This window comes from Ciconia boyciana, chromosome 8 (assembly GCF_034638445.1).
Source record: "Ciconia boyciana chromosome 8, ASM3463844v1, whole genome shotgun sequence".
In the NCBI taxonomy this organism is placed as follows: domain Eukaryota; kingdom Metazoa; phylum Chordata; class Aves; order Ciconiiformes; family Ciconiidae; genus Ciconia; species Ciconia boyciana.
Window position 1 is genome coordinate 2,588,501 of NC_132941.1, and position 22,895 is coordinate 2,611,395.

General features: G+C 46.7%; 1 long non-coding RNA gene across 3 annotated transcripts in view; it reads right to left on the minus strand.

Moving 5' to 3' along the window:
* LOC140655844 (uncharacterized) overlaps window positions 1–22,895 on the minus strand; it is a 146,381-nt gene that overhangs the window by 20,885 nt on the left and 102,601 nt on the right. Inside the window, exon 3 of one of the 3 annotated variants that reach the window (XR_012043891.1) lies at window positions 10,643–10,733. The exons of 1 other annotated variant lie outside the window; for it this stretch is intronic. This is a non-coding gene — a long non-coding RNA (uncharacterized lncRNA). Of the gene's footprint in view, window positions 1–10,642; window positions 10,737–22,895 lie in introns of all 3 variants that reach the window. One more of the 3 variants, XR_012043890.1, reaches the window with a different exon arrangement.

The window sequence follows — 22,895 nt, forward strand, 5'->3', positions numbered from 1 at the left end:
AGCCCACACATAGCTCTGATCAAGCACGCCACTGTGCTCACCATCCCTCGCGAGCTGCCCAGCTGGCTGTGTCACACCACGTTTGGCCATGGGGATGGCTGCCTTCTGATCAAGAGATGATTTGTACCAAAGGGAGGCATGCACATGCTTGCTTCAAACCTAAGTAACTCATATTCTAGCCCCAGGACTGGCTGCAAGCATTACCCCACTGCTTGGCACGCCCATGGCCAGGTAGCCAGCATGGAAATCCACTCTGCCATGAAAACATTGTTCGGGGCACCCAAGCTGAAAAGACCAGAGAAAACTTGGGTCAACGTACACACGCTCTGGTCATGCCTCCGATGGCAGCTCTGACAGAGTGTATGAGTCACCAGGAAAAGATTAGAGGAAAGTTCCCTTCTGTTTTAATGAATGAATAAGGTCTAAGATTTTTCTAGGGTGTGGAAAAAGATAAGGCTTAAGGAGGAAACGCAATAGGCTGTGTAGCTTTCAGGTCTACCTAGTGCTTCCAACACATTCCTAGAAACAGCTGCCATTTGAGGGTGTAACACATGGGTGCCTTCGAATCATTTTCTAGACTAACAGGAACTAGTGTACCTGAGATCCTAACTGCAATACATTTAATTGTCGAGGATTTACAGGTTTTACGAAGGTCTTCATGTGCTGCCTAAGTCCTAATGGCCACATGGAAAAGCCTTTAGAAGGATCATTCACCAGAGCTGTCTGCATGCAGTGAAGCTAATGGTGGAAGAAACTTTGCTGTGCCTACCTACATCCCTGGAAATCTGCCGAGACAGCTGTGGCACCAGGAGTGTCCACCTCCACTTGCTCCATGCCCCAAGTAAAGGGCAGAGACAGGCTGTGACCCTTATTCCAGCTCCCAAGCCGTAGCAGAAACCAGAAGTGGCCACACAGGTTGAGATAGCTGATTTTGCTGGCTTACATCTCCAAAGACTTGGATATTATGTGAGTGGGAGGCCCATAGAAGAGCATCTCTTTGGGTCTGCACCACAGGTTTGTGGACCAAACCTTACCACTGCCACACAAAGTCTCAGGTAAGCAAGAAACTCTACCACTCCAACCATATACTGATACACAGGGTTCAGAGAACAGACTGGAGCAACGTGCAACCCGGAGACCTCATCATGTACGTGCTGAAGCCATCTTCACTCTGCCCTACAGGGGCCTTCCAGGGCTCAGACCTTTAGTAACTGGAGGCTGCTTACCTGCAAGGGCAGAGCCAGCACCGGTTTGCCGATGGGGACCCTGTCAACGCTTTCTCGGAGCAACCCCACGGAGCCTAAGTGGGTCCTTTACAGCAGATCTTTTTTTTCTATTTTTGCCTCTACCGCAAGCACGGGGTTTGAGGCGAGTTATCGTGCAGGGTGTGCTGCGGCCGGGCAGGCTCCCGCTGGCTGAGGAATGCGGGGCAGCTCAGCCTGGAGCCCCGGCACCGTCCAAAGGGGTATGTCTTCTTCTGCTGGCATCGTATCTAGCCCTGTTCAAGAGAAGGTTGAAGCCCGGGCAGATAACCGTGAGCCGTGTGTGGCTGCAACAGGATCTCTTACACTGAACTTTTGGACTCCTTACAGTATGAAACTATATATTATCCCCTCACTGGCTCCGCAAGATGTCTGTGAAAGATGCAGCCAGGAATACTCAAGTTCACCCACTGGGGAAACACTGTGTTACGTGAAGATTGCAGCCTTCTCCCCTTATCTGCGAGGCAGTTGATGAAGGGCCTGGCGTCAGTCTGGCAACTCTGATGGCTCCCATTTAGCACCAGCGAGAGCTGCCTATCAGCTGAAAGCTGGGGCAGATAGCAGACGGGACTATCTAATCACATACCTTTTGCATTAGTGCTGCCATATATTCCTTCCATTTACAATCAGGAGACTGGACCGCACTGAATTTTCACAGGAATGAACTGTCAACAACGCCATCCTTCCCAAGGCCTAAAAATGGGTGCTTTATCACAGAGGCCAGTAGACTTCTTTTCTTAGACTTCCAGGCAATGGCCGGAGCAGACTTGGAGCCCCCACGAGCGAGACATTAAGGAGACCTTTTTGAGATAACAACAGTTCACTTGGCTCTCTCAAGAATGCCTTATGGCTGTTCCTTTTCAAAGCCGAAGTAAGGAAACTAGCTCAATTAGAGCATATCAAGAAACTTTGTGTCTCCTGGTTTGTTTACCTTTTATCAGTGCTCTTAATATGCTTTCCTGCTTTTCCAAGAGGAGTAGGAGGGCTATGCTTTGTAAGATCATACTAGAAAAATCAAGTAAGAAAGAGGCAGCTTTTTAAAGTAACAAATCAGAGTTAATAACAGGACAGCAAACAACTGCTACCAGCTTTCTGCTAGCTTGATGTTTCACTGCTTCTCAGTGCACTGGTTTGGCTGCGTGATTAAACTTCATTTCCATTTTGCAGAAGTATATAGTTTTGTTTAACACACATTGCCAACCCATGATGTCTCAGGTTGTGTTTAAATAGCCTGTGTAACTATTAGTTCTTTCTTGAGCCAAATGCCCATTAGGACTTGTCCTAAATAAAGAGCCCGGTAAAACATCTTCCGTAAGAACGGCATCTCAGAACATTTTTCAAAGCCAAGCCCTGATTCTGCAGCAGACTCAAGTTCATCAGCTCTCGCAGCCTACATTATGCCATTAATTGCAGGCATAATTAACGATGGCCAAATCTCAAAAAAGTGCCAAATTAGATTTCGCTTGAGACAAACAGAAGTATTTTGGATGACTGGATAAGGCCAAATCCTGCCAGCCACTGAAGCCCAGAGGGCTGGTCACAGGCGGAGAATCAGATTTGCAGCCTTCACATGACTCAGCTCTCCGAGCTGGAATCAGATGCTCAAATGCCCTCGACCGGAGATCTGGGCACACAATTGCCTTAAGTGCTTCTGAAAATAAAAGTTTTCCTTTGGAGGTCGGTTGGTTCATCCTACTTCTATATAAAGGCTTTTGCTCCTCCTGCACCCCTCTCCTTCTGCAGGCGAGCTAGAAACCCTGCCAGTGTCCTGCACTGCCACACGGTTTCCCAATTCCTCTTGTGCTGAGAAGGGAAAATAATAACAGAAAAAGGAGACGAATCCTCCGTAAAAATCTGATTTTAATCCAGGGAAAAACCTGGGTGAGTCTCCAGAGGATTTTTTTGTATTACATTGACTTAGTTCACACCTGCTGCATCTCAGCACCGCACTGAGCTGTTCAAACCTCGATCTGTGATCTCTGCTTACCTCAACTGTATTTGAAATGTTCTTTATTGATTCATCTTTGGGACAGTTTAGGAGAGGGGGAACACAAAGCCTGGCCGGTGAAGTCCAACTTTCAGCTAGCTTGATCTGTAACTCAGGGGGTTGGGCTATTAAACATCCAGTCTCACCCTGTCCCTCCAGGAAACTAATTTTATTCGTTTCCCACTGGGAGATAAAATGCAGGTCTGCTCCCATTCCAGGGCCCTTTGGCTGGGACACAAATAGCTTTGGAAACACTCTTATCTATGCTGGAACATCCTTTCAGAAAAGATATCAGCCTGCTGATATCTTGGCTGTCTTGGTACCACTAAGCCTCTTCGTAAGAAAAATGGGAGCTCAGCCCACAACTAGAGCTTTTCAAGGAGATTTGTTTTCCTCTTAACACCAACATCCCATAAGCACAGAGGGACAAACGTCCTCGTTGCGGGAGAAGCCTCTTACAACCTGCGTCCACCCTGAAAGGAACCTGCCCACACATTCTGGGGGGGTCCTAGCAGATTGCCTCTGAGGGCTGGGTCCTGCACGTGGTCACAGCGAGGTGATGCTGCACCCCCAGCACGGCCCTAAGCCATGCTCCGCGAGGTCGGTTTATCTGCTGCCTAGAGTGCTCCTGTTATCCGAGACAACTTCTCTGGGATCCCCTGTTTTACACATGCTTGACATTTTTTATGGTTCCTCTTAAAACCTGGGCGTAGTCTCAGCTGAAAAAAAAACCAGGCTTATATCAATCACTGAAAGCAGAAATGGTTCGGAAACGTGGGCAAGTTGAAACCTAGTCTTGAACGGCTCGGGGCTGGCCGAGACGTCCTCGGGTTCGAGCCCCCGTGCTCTGCAGGTTTCCTGAACCTGACCTCTTTCCCACGTCGGTGACACTTGGCTCACGTGGGTTTAGATTTCACAAGCAAAGCTTTGGCACCGCTCCTGTTACGGTGCCAGAAAGTAACAAGCGATCACTAACTCCTGACACATCTGCTGCCTGAGGACATTCAAACCCTGTCTGCGTAAACCATTATATACATTTTTGAGGAAAAAAAAAAAAAAAAAAAAAAGAGTTTGGCCTTGCATATCAGTAACAGCGAAATCCCGGCACGCCTCTCCTTTCCCCCATGCCAGCCAAACCTGTTCCCTCACACCTCTGCAAAGGGGCTCTGGGATCTGGCAGCGATGATTGCCAGCAGACGGTTGTATTTGGGTGACTGTCTCGCCTGGCAATGTGTAGAGCCAGGCTTAGTGCAAGCTGCTAAGTTGGGTTTTGGAGCCTGCCTTGGACTCCCGTCTCAGCAAACATCAGGATTTCCTTTCTTGGTATCAGAGGAGATGGAGCGATGGGAGCATGGTGCGAAGGCAGGGGCAGGCACAGGCACTGCAGGCAGCAGCTTGGTGAGCCCCCATCTTCATGTTCTGTCATAGCAAAGGCTTATCCTAGGCTCATCCCTAGGTTTGTCCCTAGAGTGTCCCAGGCTTATCCTAATTGTAAAGGAGCAGGCAGGGCCATCACAGCACGAAGGAGATGCCCACAGGGTGAATAAGAGTGCTATAAAAGGAGAGGCAGAGCTGGAAGAGACTCCTCCGAACATCTCCCTTGCCCAGTCTTGCATTGGGGGCTATTCACGGCATGGACGCTGCCACCCCAAGGGAACAATTTGTTCCCGATGGTTCCCAAACCCCCTGCCCGATGCTTTGCCTGATGGCTCCCCAACCTCCCCTGCTGTAGAGCATCGGGAGCCTCTTGCAGACCACCGCACGCCCCAGCCAGCCCCTAAAGGAGAGCAGTGGGGTGGAGAGGTAACTTTTATGGTTGACAGCAGTTTGCAGACGAGCTGCAGGCTCCTTCCCATGGCCTCCGGGGTCATTGGCGGCTGCCGTTTGGGAACCACGGCTCTGCGTGTCGTGAGGATGTATTTCTACCGCCCTGCACTCCGCACACTGGTGTCTTTAAAGGCTGACACGTTGCAAAATAAGAACAAAATGTTTGCAGCACACTATCAAACCTCAGTGGCTTCATTTATCCCCACAGGACTGGTGTAAATGGTCAAACAAGATAGCAGAGAGCCAGGCCCACCACCTCTTGGCCTGAAGCCCGGAGAGCAACGATCAGTACGTTTTTCCATCAGCTCTATTTATGAGTTGTCTCTCCCCAGCGCTGGAACTACCTTTGTCCTTTGACAAAAAGCCTGTCTCCAAGTATTTCTGAGGTTAATCACTCCAGCGATGGCATTTTCTGGTAAGACACGTAGTCGTTGCTGTCACCTCTGATGAGCTACAGGCTTGCTCCGACCCGCAGGAACCCAGCAGTACTGCGGCGCGGTGGCTCTGCCGGCACGGTCCCTGCGCAGCCCCGGCGGCTGCGGGATTGCAGCCCTAAATGCCCAATAATCCCTTAAAATCTGCAGGATTTCATCTGCCCTTTAAAGAAACAGCAGATTTTTTTTTTCCTTCTTTCATTTAATAACAGGGACGAACTTGCCCAGATCACCCACTTGTGCAGGCACTGATCGGAGATATTTAGAGAAGTTTTATTTTACTTCGACAGGTACCTCTTGCACACCCTCACTGTACATCCCCATGCTAGAAAAGGTGTCTCCTCACGTGCTTAAGTCCCAGAAAATAGAAAGGGCTGAATCACCCCCTGCATTACACGGAAGACCGTCGTTTCATTTACTTAATGGAACACATTTTTACAGGGCCTTCACCCCATCTCTGAAACTGCAGGCTGCTTTTTCTTGGCCATATTTTTCATGCACTTTGTTTCCTTATCACACCATATAATTTTCAGACAAATGAAAATCTGGGCTTTCACTTGCACAAACACTTGGACATAAAAACCTTGCCATTGCCAACTCTTACAAACGTATCCTCATAGTTGATGGTTTTTGTAAGGCCTTGGTCCTGGGAGACCTGTGAATATACCAGAATCTCGATTTTCATTTTTTTCAGAAGTCATTTTCTAGCCTTCACGGTTACAGAGAAAAGCATAAAACCCAAGAACCCCAATAATGCAAAAGGGAGAAGGCAGAGAAAAAGAACTCCCTTGTTATGGTTTAAAAGAATATGCATTTGCTGGATTTTTAAGGGAATCTCGTGAGTTGGAGTTGGCAGAGGCTTGGGAATGCAGTCCAGGACCCCGCTCCAGCACCTCCGTTGGAAATAGGGCCCGGTGCAACACCCACTCCCCGCTGGGGGCTCTTACCCGGGGAAGTGCTTCACCACGGTCTCCAGACATCACCGTTTCCAGGCTGTTTTTCAACATGTTACAAAAACTAAAGATGCATTGTATGTATCGGACTGCCTTTGCCAAGACAAATAAACTCATAGATGCCTTTTTTTCCAGGCATTCACAGTCAAACGAATGCAAATATTAACAGTCGCTACATTAGACACAAACTTCTGTGAAATAATAAAAGAAGGTGACACCGTAACCCTGCGTCTTATATCATGTGTGTAATGCACTCCTGCCTATCTGCTGCTTTCCATCCCAAAGCACTGGTAATTAATAGATAAGTGATAAGACAGAAAGTAATAATTCCAGGAAGCAGAACAATTCATTTTTATGATAGACTGCGGTACTGTTTGCTTTCCCTAGAGTGATCTGGTAGCAAAGAGTTCATTGCTGATGCTGGGGGGGGGGAGTGGATGGTGGTGGGAATTAAAGATCAGTGGTCCCTGTGTTGCAGACCTGTTGCAGCCCCCAGGAAGGGTGCAGGGTGCAGGGTGCCTGTCCCTCCATCAGTGCAACTCCATTCACATCGGACAGACAAGCGTTGCACTGTGGAGGCCTCTAAAATAATGGGCATATCCCTGGGACCTTCTAATTAAATGGTGTAGGACAGAAAAGGTGGAGAGGAGATTTCACAGGGGTGCGCTGGAAGCTGGTATTGAGGATCTGTATCTGTCTTTACACAAACTTTGCACAGCTGCACACCAAAGGCAAGGCAAAGCCATGAAGATGAGAGCATCAGGGTCTCAGTGCATACATATCTCAGCCTCGTATTTTCACACACAAAACCCCCAGGTCCCTTTCTGCTGCCACACAACTTGATGGGAGCAGACTCTGCTTGCTCAACTCCTGAAGAGTAATTGTAGGCTAATAACATGTGCCGGCATGTGGGTTGGGACGGTAAGTATGTGTGTAGGTGCCTCTGGAAATATGTCACTTAGAAAACACCCCTTTAGCCCACAGAAGCACTGTTCAACAACAGGAATTCCTTCAGATCTATATTCATTCAAACTCTAAAGCCACTTTTTGTTGCTATGCCAGGCAATAAACCAGCGATAAATGGAGGAATTTACACATCAGACATCTCAGGTTCCTCTCCCTCCTTTCCCAAGAGCAGTATGAGGGGACAGTTAACGATGCTAGTTTATGGTATAAATATTTTGACAGAATATATTTTGATACCATAAATTTTAACAGTTCTGGCTGGTTTTAAACTCTGTTTTTCCCTGACCAGGAATCTGTGTAAAGTAATAATATCTGAAGTGTTTCTTAAGGAGCATAACCTGTCCCTAGGAAAACATTCTCCTTCCCTTAAAATAATATCGCTTCGCCTGACAAAGAAACTCCAAAGGTCTGCACTTGCAAAGCGTTCATGACTCAAAGCTCTTTTATTCCATCTTTAGGTGAGATCTTGTGATCACTTGTGTGTAGGACCACTTGCTCACGCAACATTCCCAGTGGGTTCCTGTTACCGCACCACCCGTGTACCTCTGAAGCCCTCCTGGACCCCCTCCGCAGCACCCTTCCAAAGCGGGGAAGTGCTGCCCGTCTTGCTTACACTTGGGAAAACAAAGCAAAAATCATTGACTTGCCCAAGGTTGTGATGAAAGAAAAGTTTTAAGGAATTGGAGGAAGAAACTGAGTACCAGTTTCCCAGGAGTAAGACCTAGGGATGGGTTTATCCTATGCATGAATCCAGAAAGAGAAGTTAGGGTGCTAACGCTGCTACATTTCTGATTCTTTAATGCAGGGCAGCTTTTTTGAACATACATCTTGGTTACTTCAAGTGACAGCATAACCTGGCGCGTTGAGCCCACGGACTAAGGTTTGTTTGTTGTGGAGTCAATGACAAACTGCCCTTGGCTTCCATGGGAACCTCGGGGCGCCGAGACGAGAGGGCTCAGAGGATGTGAGAAATTACGCAGCGCTCAGTCTGGGAACGTGTCCCTGCCATAAAACTGGCACCTTCACCTGTCTGCTGGCTGCCTGGGGCAGCAGGAGGAGGTTGGCTTTGCCTGGCTCTCGGGGAGCAAAGCGCTCTCAGTTTAGCACAGAGAGAGAAGGGAAAGATCCTCCCACAGAGCCCACAGCGTAACTGGGCATCCCCACGAATGAGCAAGCTTTCACCGTGTCTGCAACAGAAACCATCACCCTGCATGTCCATTCGCAAGGCTCTCGGTCCCTCCTCGCACACCTTCTGAGCCCTGTTTCCAATAACTGAGAGGAGCAGAGACCTTGAGACCTCAAGTTGCACAGCAGCTGCCCTGCAGCGTGGGACAAGAGGCAGATACGTTTCCCTGAAGGGTGGCTGGGAGCGGACGGGCAGTGACCGGCACCTTCCGCTGCCTGTTTGCACGGGAGCATGCACGGGAGCATGCAAGGGAGCAGCAGGGACTGAGCCGGGCAGAGCATGGGAAATCATCCAGCACAGATCGGGTTATTATAGGGAAGTATGCAAGGGACAGAGACTACAAATCCCAACGAAACCAAGCTTCGTTAGTGCCACTTCTTAATGAACAACTTGTTTAATTACACAGTTGAAAAGGAACCAGTTTAGAACAACTTTCCAATATGTTTCTTGGATGTCATTACACCCAAATAGGTCTGTTAATGGGATGAATTTCAAACACCCTGCAACTGAAGTTTAGCTAGATTTTGGGTTATAGAGTGTGCTGGGACACGTTTCCCACAGTGGAGCTTAAATTCTCTGCAAACATACAATTAAAATTCTCAGATTGCACTGAACACTGCTACGGCTTAACCTTTTGCAACGATTTTTGATGGCCACATTTTTCTCTTTCCTAAAAAAAAATATCTACAAACAGCAGGGCCTATGTCAATCTTCAGACATGCCAGCTCAGGGCTGAGAACTAGATAGGCAGAAAAATGTTGCTGGGAGAAGGATCTGGCCGTATCTGCTTCCCAACTTTCCCATGCACAGAAATGAAATGTGGACCCCGGCACCTCGGTGTCTGGCTCCAGCTCTAAAGTGGTTTCCACTAGTTATAGAACATGCTGACAGCCTCTTCAGATAAGTAGGGCAAGGCAAGGGCACTCGGGCGCTTGGCAGCCGGAGACTCAGGCGTCCTGCTTGTGTGGCTTCAGGAGCAGCTTTTGAACCCCAGTTCCAGTGTCTTATGAACAATTCCTCTACCGAAGGCACCTGGCCCATAAACCCCTTCGGTAATTTAAAGCTCATTAAAATCTCCAATCAATAGCGCAGGACACTTGGAAGCCCTCAAATCCATTACTGTAAATGTAAGAAGAATGGGAAGGCAGTCACTGTTGAATGTGAACTGACTTCCATGTCTGCTCCCAAATTTAAAAGGATTTCAAGCTGTCCATCCACCTCAGGTTTGTACACCGTTGCCCATCACTGTGGAGCCCAAATCCCTTCTCCATATCAAAGAGTTCGCAATGCCCAAACCGTTAATGGCATTCATGGAACTTCTGTTCTTTCTCTCTCCTAAGGATAAAATTTCAATGGGATCTAGAGCTCTCACATGGTGATTTTTTCCAAATGAGCTCAAATAATTCCAATTAATTAATTTTAAATTTATTTAAACACACATTTAACCATGCTCTTTTGGGGTGGTGGGGGAGGCAGAGATTTTCAGATAGCTCCGATTTGGAGACAGATGCAATTTTGTCTCTCTCTGCAGAAGCTTGCACAACTGACCATTAGCAAAATTGTTGGTGGTGTCAGGATGGTTATACCTGCGTTTTCAGGTCTCTCTTAACACTATTACAGTACTTTCATTTCACAACTGGTGCATCAGTTTTGAAAGTACAGAAATTGCTTTATAGCACTATAAAGCTCTGCCTGAGATAATAGGTCATTTTTATCACATAAACTCTCTTCCTCCTAATAAGATATTTCAGGGAAGCAGGCAGGTGCCTAGAATCACTGTGATGTTCTTGCCCCAAGATCCCCCGATGTCTGTGATGGTGTGGTGTGCCCAACATTTGAGTGGCCAAGTGACACCATGACACTTTTTGGAGAGAAATAAGCAGGAAGGGATCCGAAGCCTTCGACAACCCATGGTTCTGGCAGGGCAATGACCACAAAAGGGGTTTTGCGTGTGAGTTTGGGGCAGGAGCTGCTTTTTCGGATGGTTTCCCCATCCGCTCAGGACATGCTTGCGCTGTGTTGCTTACCCAGGACTCTCTCTTGAACAAACACTCCAGAAATGTGTCCGCAGAGCGGGGGGAGAGGCTGTCACAGGGTATTACTTCCATCCTTGTAATGCTGCTGAAACAGAAGTAGAGGCTCTTTCACACACACAAATTATGCTGTAGCGTAAACATAGCCTAGAGAAGCCCACTCAAATTTCAAAGCTACACGGCACAGTCCATCAGCCTCACACGGTATTTTGCGCACACACACGCACATTTTTAATGACACTGAAAAGAAAGCTTGTAACAATAAAACAGAGTCGATAAGTGCTGTTCTGCCTCTTCTCCAAGTCACCTCTCCGTAATCAGCTGGACAGCCTGAAACGGAGGCGGAAAACGGAGCACGGGGCCATGTCTTCCCCTACGAAAAATTTCCCTTCTAAGCAGACGAAGACGTTTGCTGACTGTGAGCATCGGCCCTGGCATGTTCAAAGACTCCGGGCAGCCCCATACCTCTGCACTGACGCTAACTGCATGCGGGCACCAAGGTTAGAAAGATGGCAAGTCCTTTGCCCTGGGCTCTGGCTCTTGTGAATGAAGATCAGGCCACAACCATGTAGAGCTGCTCAACAGAGACTGTCGGAGGCTGCGGTGTTAATTTGCCCTGGGTTTAAAAGTTACCCAGTATTCAGATGCCTCTTGCCCAGCTTCAGAAATACGATTCAAACCAGAAGACTAATATCTTAAGAAAGCTCAAATTAGTCTGAGACAGCTTGGTTTCCGGCAGACACAGGATAACTGCTAGTGGCTGATGGTCCAAACTTTTCTGCTTTGAACCAACCTTCCAGTTGCTTATCCATTTCCCCCAAACTGTGTCTCCTGCTTACGACACGGCGCATTTTGGACAGGGAAGGAGCAGCTCCTGAATTGCCAGCACCTCCCTCAGCTCGCAAACTCTGCATCTCCACGTTATCCCAGACCATGCGATGGAGGAGCTGGCGTGACAGAGCGTTTATTGCTGGAGCAACAGAGTAAACAGAATCCCACATCAATCAATGCTGTTTAAAATGTTTATTACATTTCACGGCTGTCATAATGGACAGCAGGGCCCTCAGGTTTGGAAGGCTTTTCTATTTTCTTTTACATTGGTGTGGAAGGGCTTTGCACATTGTTAGGGAGGGTCTCCTCGCAGTTCAATTTGCCCTCTGTTCGAGATGAAACTTCCCAAATTTCCCCGGTGTGAGATGAAGAGGTGTTAATGAGAGAAACGCAAAGGAATGAATCACAGCCAGCCCAGCAGTACAGTCTGCTCTTCGGCCGTTTAAAGAACGTAATGTTCATGGGGAAGTGGTTGAACTGGTTTCTTTCTCTGAAAAAAGCCCTAAGAAGAGCTGGAAATGTTTTTGTAGAGCAAATGTCAACAGTGCAGGACTCTCCCCCTCGTCTCCTTCAGCAGAGACCCAAAGCAAAGCCATGGAGAGGCACATAAGGCATAATTCAAAGCAGGCTATTTAAATCTCAATTCAGAATTACACTCATATCAAGGAAACTTAATTATCTGTATTTTAACATCTTATCTCCAGTACAATTTCTCCAAACAAACAGCAGTCTGGAAACAGCCAGTAGATAATCCATCCAATCTCTGGTATCTCAGTTGGCAAAGGCAGCGCCTGGGGCAGTGGAAATAGATGGGGGGAGCCAGCAGCACCCGATTGCCAGAGGGACGTGCTGGATGCTTGCCTTGGTGTGGGGCATCGTCTCCTGCCAAGCCCCAGGGCTGGCAGGGCTGGAGGTGCTGCTGGGTCCAGCCAGCGTGGAAGAGGGCTGGTTGCGTGGGCAGAGCATTGTGCCCCTGCGCAAGCCCCTCCGCAATAACTTAGCAAGAGCCGCTGTCCCCGGGTTGCTGTGCAAAGCAGCAATCGCTGCAAGAAAAGAGGCTCTACAGTGCTCAGCGTCAAACCCATCAGCACAGGACGCTGCTGCAACCAGCCAGCTGAGCACAGCCACGGGCTACGATGCTCCTGTCTGTGTTACCAATATGATAACACACCTAAATTCATAAGGGAGAAATCACATGCGAGTAAGCACTGGTGGAAATGTGGAGGATTGGGGAAAAAACACTGTTTTTTCAGCATTCCTTTGAAGGTGAGTGCTTTTCCTGGATTTCATGTTTTCCAACCAAGAGCTGGGCAATAAATCCCCATTTTAGTAGCTCAGCGAGCATAAAGACTGGATCCTGGGTCTAGCATCTCTAGTCCTTCAGTAAAGATGGGCTCTCGGACACTCCTGTAAGGTCAACAAATTCTCTGAAAGGAGCTTAAAAGAAGTTTGGGGATTGATACATTTCCTCAGTTAAAACCGTTCCCCACACAATATTTTTCACATGCTACATCCCAAACACAAACACCTTCCTACAATCACGAGAAGTGCTGACCTAACTCTGGCTCCAAGGTCCGGTCCTACTACATCAGTGACAAAACTCCTTGTGATGACGACAGTACTAATGACTAATTCTGATAATAATTAAATGTCAAGGAGAACTTTTCATCCAAAATGATACCCTAAGCACTAGCTAACATTTTGCAGATAGACAGAACAAAGTGCGTGGAAGTTCACCCGCGTGTAACATTTCCTATTTTTACACTCGCCAAAGGGATCCAGAATGGGATAGTCCTCTAGAGCTTGGATAAAAGATACGGTCCCTGGTACTATTTGGGAGCCAGCTCTTCCTCGAGTAAAAATTCTTTTTAAAGACCAGACTTCAAGGGTTAACTTTACATCTAACCTGTGGCAAAACTTTCACTAATATGAACAGGGCCGAACTGCTCCCAGTCCTGTCCCCAAAACCTTATAACTGAGAGTGAACAAGTTCTACCAGAGGTAGAAGTGGCCCCTTGCTCTGTGCTCATTCAGCAAGATCCTCATCCAAATCCTCACCCCAAATCCTTGGGTACCTACGAGCTGATCTTCCACAAAATCTTCAGAAGGAATTTCATGAATATAGGTCATCTCATACATATTTGTATTTATTCACTTATTTTCTAGCTGGAAAGTGCAAATCAAGAAATGGGAAATTACTTATTTTGACCTCATCCCCAGTGCTACACTTGTACAGAACTGGAATTTGGACCTGCAATTCTTTTTTTTTCAGATGGGACAGAGAGCAAGGGAATTCCTCTGAGACTTTCCCAAACCAACACGCTTCCTAAAAATAGCTGCACAGATTGGTTTTTTGGCCTGAGGTGCATTGCATTTTAATGGTATTATAGGGAAGGCTGCATTTTTATGCGGCAACCTCTTAATCTTATGAAAGATCATTTCTCAAGAGCCACCACTCCCTGTCCCACTTTAAAGGTTCATTTTCTTGTTTGTTTGTTTTTGCAATCTCTGTCATTGTGTTCACCAAGCATGATAATGAATGCTTTACTGGAAAGGTGCGATGGCTTTCTGTGCAAGTTGTCCTGATGCAGATATGGCAGGATCTCTCCCAAAAAGAGCTCACAATAATTGGATTTTGGAGAGTCGTGAGGCAAGAAGCAAACCTCTGACTGGCTCTGGATCTCGGCAGGCTGCTTTACCCAACAAAAAGTGTAATACTGAAACTCTGGTGATCTCTTTTAGAGTGTTGCAACAGCTGTGCAAAGTGTGCTGCGCATTTGCACTATATCAAAAAATCATAAGAGCGATAGGTTGGCACGCTGCTGGCGGCAGCATCGTGCCGACCTATTCGGCATTGCTGCTGACCATTCCAGGCAGCAAGGATACCGCTAGATCATTGCACTTTGCATGCATAACCTTTCATATTATTTGCCAGATGTCTGACTTGTTGGTGACTAGGAGCTCTGTGGTACAGGAGAGGTTTTTTCAAACCACATCTTGCTGACTTGTACAGTCTCAAGTCTCCAAGCAAGCAAACTCGGCTAAGTGGACAACACGCATCTAAGCATTACAGTTTCAGCCTTCTGCACAAACACGTAGCTTGCCTTCTGTTTGGTTTCAAGCGCTAGATCATTTGCAGGAATCGTCCCCCAGAAGATTCAAACACTTGTGCTGACTTCTTGGTATAGGCGCTGGAGGTGTGCTGGAGCTCAGGACCACCCTGACACCTAGCAGCTCTCATCCATCTTGTTCTTGTAGGCAGCCCAACTTCCATTCCAGTTCAGGCTGAAGCTGTCACCTTGTCACCTTGCAGAAGATCCCAGGAGACTGTCTAAGAAGGCCTGGGCTGTCTCTCTGCTGGTGGCAAATCCCTGCGGCATCACCGCAAGGGCTCATGAGACACACGCAAAGTGTCTCCTCGAAGTTGGCTGTTACACCTTAAGATGCAGTTTTCTTTAGTGTAAGGGAAAAACCTGGTTATTGTAGAATAACCCTTGAGAGAGAATTAAAAGGCCTTGCTCGCTAATGTAGTGATTTATTTGGATATTTGTTTGCTGTGATCCACCTGAATAGGAGAATTATACAGTAACCTCTAAAGTGGGAGAAATACACAAGCCACAAACTTGCATTTTCTTTATGATGATGCACAACTCAGGGTATGCGAGTGAGTCCCAAGCCAAGGTTCAACCCACCTTACACAGACATTTCACAAGCTTATGAGTCTGGTCACCTTAGGCTCCCTCCACAGTAAGTGGAGAGCTGTATGCATCTCCAGTGGGCACTGCCTAAGACCTTAATTACTCTCTAAGATCTTAATTAATCCCTGGAGGTGTTCACCTGCATTCCTCCACTACAGAGGGAGCCAAGAGCAACTACACTTCTACTTCAGGCATCCCATGCAATGAAATGCCTAAATAAGTGTGGGATGAATCCACAGAAGTGCAGAACTGTGCAATGAATTTTGTTTATTGCCCAAGTTTGGGCTCTTTCCCTACAGCAAATGATCTTCTCACCGTTGAACTTTCTATGGCAATTCTCTCAGCAGAAGAGTAGCACTGAAGCATAGGACACTCCATGGCAGAGTGGGTAAAACGGTGTTCCTTCTCAACACCTCCCAGATTCACTTGGGATTTGCCCCTCTGAAATAGTTCTGTTGTTCCAAAATAGCAGATTGAATCCTTCCATCAGAGACAACATTAGGTGTAATGGCATGTTACAAACAGAGAGGTAAATTCAAACACAATTCCCTAGCCCAGGGTCTGAGCTGCCACAGAATCAATTAGAAACAGGGAAAAGTCAAACACTTAAAAAAAAGTTTATTAAGTTTTCTGCAAACTCCATGTTCCAGTGCCCATGGGTGCCAGATCCTCCGGTGATGGGTGCAGGACACCAAGCATCATTCCCAACTTCCTTTCTCCATTTTAACCGCACCCTCCCTTGTTACCAAGCATTGCTCGTTTGGTTGGTACCGTCCTTGGCTGAGGTCAGCTAACCACCTGATGAAATGGGCTCTGAACTTGATCCTTTGCTAGATTTATCCTCCAAGAAGATCTTTGGGCTTCCTCCTCCGTTCTGTGCAGCTCAGCGAGGAATGGATGAGATCCAGCTGAGGGGTGAGCTCTCCTGAACCTGGCTGGAAACCCTCCCAGCCCGGTGGCTCCCGGGGACTGGGCAGATCAGGGCTTTGCAGCAGTGAAGGGCTCGGCTCTGCTGACGGTCCCAGGCGTTCCCTGTCCACGTGAGGTTTTTGGTGGGACTGCTGTGCCACGTGCATTGCTGTGCTTTGCTCTACCTGTGGGATGGCAGGTCGCCACGGTCAGAAGTTCCTCCTCACTGAACTGTTCATCACATCTCCAACGAAAATACCCTTTTTATGTGCTAAACCCAGTGTCTCATTCCAAATGTAACAAATTAAAGCGTATGAAAGTTTGAAAATACCTTAAATGCTAGGATAAGCAAAACTATAAAAAGCTTAACGCCACAAATCAGGGACTGTACTGGAACAGGAGCCTTTAAGGGAGCCTGAAAAATCTGGGATTGTCTGGGTGAGGGGACCATGATTCCTTCGGGTCGTTACTCCCCGGCATTAATTCATGAACAAACATGAGTAGCTTCTGGATTTCTGCTGTTGTCTAGGGGGTTGGGTTTGGTTTTTGCTGGGGGGAGGGGGGGGTTTGCCGAAGCTCTGTATTCCCAGAATGTATTTTAAAATAGTCCCTGCCGCGAAAGCGTTCTTTGGGACTTCCAAAAAAGTTCATTACAGTGAATTCAGGTTGTTTGCTTCTTCACCGCTCACCCAAAGTGCTTTTTTCTGGTGTGTTTGCTCAGAGCTGTTGCCAAAATGATCTGCACAGTGTGCCACTAAAAATGCAGACTTCTGAATTGTAAGCTGCAGTTTGCACAGTAATTTATGTTTGGGTGGAAAGCACATTTTCCCATGCAGAGAGGGACAAAAGAACATCTTTACAAAATACTGAGTGTATTTGCGTGCGTGTGAGAGAGAGGCACAGAACTGCTTCCTTAGCATTCCTGCTGGTATTCATAGCACAGAGATCCAAACCACGGTAACTTGTCTTTTTGATGAACCTAGATTACTTCAGTCCTCAATAAAGCAATATTGCTTCTGTTTTGTCTCATTTGCAGACAGTTGATTTTTCTGATTCTTTCACACTATCTTGTAATTCTGTCGCACTATTCCCGACAAAATATCCTCAATTTGTCACAGGCATCATCAAGGCTACATAAAAGGCGCACCATTACTGACTTGGACAGCCAGGCATTTCTCCAAAACCTCTGAGTACTGTAACTTTGTACCCACAGTTGGTATTGCAGATTCTAAGCAACCCTCTAAATTCAAGCTCTCTATACTCAAAAACGAATGTACTGAATATCTCCTTTTTGAAACCTTATTCTATACCAAACAAAAATGATGCATGAAGCGAGTCATAAGGTGATTATTAAAAATTTAAGATTTATCAACTAAGAAAATATTGAAAGTGCCTGTCCTTTCTCTCTGCACGATCCATGCAGACACCATATGCAGTAACGTCCTTCCCATGCTGGGCTGCAGTGAACATCCACAGTGCCGTAATCACAGCAGCTTCTCTAAAGTCCTTCTCTGTCTTCTGTGCTGAAGGGCAGGCTAGAAACTCAGGTACCGGCTCTTTTTCGCCCAGTCTCTGCAGGCTGCAGTCTCTGAGCACTGATGGAGGGAGGACTCGGTATTCTGGTACACTGCTTTGGTGAGGCATTCTGGAGATACGTGTGACACCAACCCAGAAGCTCTCTGCCCTGCCCATGTCTCTGATGTGCCTTCTACACAATGTTCTCATGGTCTCAGGGTTCTGCAAAGCCTTCAGCATTGGACATTTTTAGATGTTTTGGCCCTTTACAGAGTTTCCACTTCTCTGTGCAACAACTGGCACAAAGATTAGCCCTGAAAAGCACCAACTGTCTAGCTAATACCTGCACAGCACCAAGTCTCAATGCCTCCTGTGTTTCACTAGCAGAGTTGGAAAGCACACTTGAAAGCACCTTCAAAACCATTCAATGCACTCAACAGCAACAAGAGTTGTGTTGAGTGCATTGAATTCCGGTAATGAATTCTTCATCTCAACCCGGTCACCACGTGTTGCCCCGCTCTCGTCCTTGCTCTGTCAGGCTATGCAGAGGGTCGCGCACCTTGTGCCAGCGTGCAGTGATGTACCAGAAACAAGTTTCCTCCTAACTCGGAGTGAGTCTGTATCAGAAGAGCCTCATGACCGCTTTGAAGCATGTTGGTCCATCCCCACATAAATGCACGGTCTGACGCACAACCCGTCCCTGAGCCAAGCCTGCCTGAAGCACCACACAGCACATTGCACCGTACCCACGGTGTGACAAGTGTCTTGCATGAGGCACCAGAGAAAGGGGCTTGTGCTTCTCCCCCCAGTTTTATTGTCTAGTGCAAGATACCAATTTGCTCTCAGTGTGTTTGCATTACGAGTTCCCTTTGCAAAGAGGAATTATCAGGTAAAATTCAGTTAATGAGACAGAGAAATATTCAGCCAGTCTTGCAAGTGAGAGAGGTGAAACGAGAATTGCACAGCGAATACATATTAGAAGGAGGCAAAGGCACCAAATGCTTATGTCCTCAAATGCTTTCATTAGATATTGTTTGGTGATTGGTGCTGGGAACATAAAACTAGAACAATTGGGGAAGCAAAAAAGAAAAAAAAAAACCCAAAGGGAAAATCAGAAGTAGGAATTTTAAACAGGAAAAGCATGGCGTCAGGACGGGCGGAAGATAACAGAGTGCTCTGCTGAACACACAAACAAACAAAAAATAACAGACAAACTGGCAAAACATTCCTCTGGCTGACTTAACCACTGCTCCGCTACAGTCACAGGTCTCCAACCAACGCTGTCATTTTGTCACTGCTCCAGCATCCTTCCCTGCAGATAAATTGGAGTGGAAGGGATCTCTTTGCTGTTATAGGGGCTTGGTAAGAAAAGAGCAATGAGAGAGAAATGTCAAGAGCAAAATGAGTAATAGTTCCCCTCTCGTTAAATGAGGATAATACCTCTGACCTCTCTGTGCAGTACTTTAAAACTTATTAGTAAAAAGTTCTAGATAAGGGGTAGGGCATATCACTGTTACTGCTGACTGCGGCTGCTTCCACAGAGCAAGGTTTTCCCTTTAAAATCATGTCCAAAATGTGATGCAAACAAAGGAGATGACTGATTCCTCCCAGGCTCGGTGCTACAGGAAAGCAAAATGCCACAGCTCTGAAGACCAGCAGGGTCCCTCCCCTCCCAACCCTGCTGCACGGGCCAGAAGGAGAAACCGCCACGGCCATGTCCCTGCTCCTCCCGTTTTCCGTGCCACGCTGCCTACCAGCAGCTTCTGAGACAGCACACGCTGGAAGTGTCGAGCCATGCACAGGCTGAAACCGCTTTCGCCGAGGTGGCTGTCACAGCTATATCGCTGCTGTGGACTGAGCAGCAAGAGTGGGGTCTATCTCCCCTACGGCTCTTCCTGCCTCTTAAGTGCTCCTTCTCACCCATCCTGGCATGCGATGAATTATCGCGGCGTGTTAAAGCAGACCTCCCAGCTCTTCTCCCAGCACAGCGCAGTAATGGCACTCAACAATCTTCTGGGGAACTGACAGAAGCCAAGAAAAGATCTAATGGCAATGACTGCTCATATAATTAAAGTTTGGGTTACTTTAAAAGACTAAAATCATCTAGAGACCTCAGCAAATCACCCTGAAGATATGAATAGCAACCTTCAGATCCACAGCCCTACTGACAGCCATCAAGCAGAGATGAGGACGGAGTCCACGATCTCCTGGGGAATGTGGAGTTTATTCCAGTTACTCTAATTGTTCGTAACACTATTTCCCAAATAGCACTGCATTCTCAGGAGATGAAGAAAGGATGGCTGTTTATACCGCATTCGATAACTAAACAGTGCTGGAGAATTATCTTATCTTCCCATCAGGATTCAGATGCGGAGGGTTCCTTTGTAAAGCCGAAATGAGCCCCCTGGAAGTTTTCCCAAACATTGTTTTACACATTATTTTATCCACGGAAGTTAAAGGTCTCTCTTCAAAGAATGGGAAATGTATCACTTTTTTCTCTTCAGATCTCTGTGAGAAATCATCCCAAGTGGAGCAGTCAGTGGAAAGCTGAGGTCCCTCTCTTGTGTACGAGGGGCTCGGAGAGTTGCCATCAATTGCCCGTGCTGATGGCAATTACGTAAAGCCAAAGCCTGAAATTTCGGCTGGGAAACACAAGAACCCCATTGCCCACGCACGAGAGCTGCTGTCGTGTGCCTGGAGAGATCCCGCGCCAGCAAAGCAGGCTGCCACATCGTGCACCAGGACAGGGAGTGGTGGTCAACATACTCTTGGTGGGACAAAGGCTTGGCTGATGGTCGCTGAGCAAAGGTCTCCTCAGAAACCTCTGCTCCCCAGTCCTCTGACAGCCGGCCGCACTCTCCATTTCATCGTTCTGCCTTCCCTGGAAGACTGTTCCTCATATTAATGTGAGAAAAAATTAAGAATATACAGGAAGAACCATAACGGGAAAATGAACTGAGACTTTTAAAAGGTGCTGGTTGATTATTAGGAATCAATAGTCCCTGCCCCATATGCAGCACTTTAAAACACCAGCTCATCGAGTCCTGCCAGTATCCTGTAATTTCCTTATCGCCATATTGTAGGGAGGGAAAGAGAGGCCCGGAGAGACGCTATCCCCTGCTCACCATCACACAAAAACCTGCCTGAGAAAGGGGAACCAGTGTTTTTGGTTCAACCTCTCTCTGACTGAACCATCACCAGAGAACATCATGGGCAAAACCGGCATTTTTGGCCCACGTATTATAGCTCCTTATGGTGCTCCTTTTTTTTTGTTTAAGAAAAGGACAACAATAACAGGAAAACTACCACTACCACCAACTTCTCAGGTGTTTTGAGGGGACAGATTTTCCAGAGTGGCAATAATTTACCTGCATGCCTCCCACTGATTTTCCACAGACTCCTGTTCTTACTGCCATCAAGTACCTTAGAAAACTTAAGTCTTTCCTTGATGTCTCTCAGAAGGACTGAGAAACGTGGGAAAAAAAGAAAAGAAAAGAAAAGAAAAAGAATAACTATAATGACCAAGAAACAGGAAAAGCCATTATATACAGTAATAAAAAGACTGCTTCCCCCCCCTGTTCAAAACATGATCATATTATCTTAGCAACCAGCACAGCAAAGCAGATTTTACCACAGGAATTGTATAACCATTCCTAAAGAAACGGGAAGGGGAAAGCATTTATTTCTTTCTATATTTTATGACGTGAGATCTGATATGATTTGCTGAAGCCGAGCTTGCACATATACAGCCACAGTGGGTTTCACCACTCATTGTTTTTGCATTTTGCTGCCTATACGCTGCAGGGCAAGGTAGTTTCCTACTGCTGGTATTTGAAGGGCCTGAAACCATAATAGTCTCTCTGTAACATTCCCAAATGTTGACATGTTTGGTGCCTGTTTTGTCAAGTAAACCTTTGCAATCTCCTTCAGAGTTGTCTAGGGTGCACTAAATTAGTGAGTTGTTCTTGCACTTCTACTCGGTACTTTCTGCCTGGCTTAATAAAAAGCCCTTCAGGAGAAATATATATACATTTAAAAAAAGCCCACAGAAAAGTCTTTCTTGCTGTATAAAGAGTGCACTCAAATCCAATACCTTGGAAATGCTCTGCGGTGCTCACATTCCATAACCTGCGCGGCGAGAAGGGTTAAATGAGATTTACAACCGTTCGGAGCAATTACGCAGCACTGCAATTTAATGGTAATTCCAGAAAGAGCATCTCTGAACAAGACAGACATGTTGGGAGAGCCACTCACAGGAAGCTCTTCAGGCAAAACATTACATACGCTGTTAATTAGGGTCATTGACTCCTCTGCGGAACGATCCTTATCAACAGCGGCGAGGCAGAGTCAGCACTCTGCCACCCTGCTCACACGAAGAGTGCAGGAGAGGACCGGAGCGGGACGGCTTGCAGAGGGAGATCCAGCTGGGCTGGGCGATGCTGGATGGAGAACCAGGTCCTGTTTGAGTTCATAAAACACTTTTGCCTGCTTTTTATTGCTGAAGGACCGTGGGCACTGAGAAGATCTTTGACCCAACCAGGCTTTGCTTGAACTGTGAAAGCTGTTTGTTTGCTTTCTGCTCTACCTGGGCAGTGAAAACAGCTTTGCTTTCTGCCTGTCATGCTCTAGCAGGCTGCCGAAATGCTTGAGTGACAAACGTGGCAGGAGGAGGTTTCAGTCTAAACAAGAACCCGTTTTCATTGCATTTTCGCCCTTTTATTTCCCTGCAAGATTTCTGTTCATGTAGGGTTTCATAAAATGTCACCGCGCAGCTTAAATTTGGGGCCCATGGTACCTGCCAGTTCTCCTCGCAAGCAAGTCTAAACCCCAGTTGCTGGGACCGGCCTGCTGAATGCTTAGCATCTGAATAATGAATTACTTATCTTTGCTGTTGAGGCAGAAACGTATTAGGCATTACTAGCTCCAGCCTCAGATTCTTTGACTGGGTTCCAGCTGTAAACATTCAACAGGAAGAGGTTAATTTTTTGATTCAGTTAATATAAATACTGAAAGGTTCCTTACTTCACTGTCCCACATCACTGCAACATACATTCTGTAATTAGAAGCATATTTTTGTGATTTCAAGGTATATTTTGCCAAACCAACAAAAAGCATCAAACTCCAACATTTATGCCAAAAATACCCACTGTATAATTTATGCCAAATCAACAAAAATCTTCTTTTGTCCTTCCCAAACCACACTAAAGAACAGTCTGTTAAGAAGTCCAAATGTTAAAGTTCAAAAAAAGCCTTCTATTATACGGCGTACAAGATAGGGAGAAATAACAAACCTG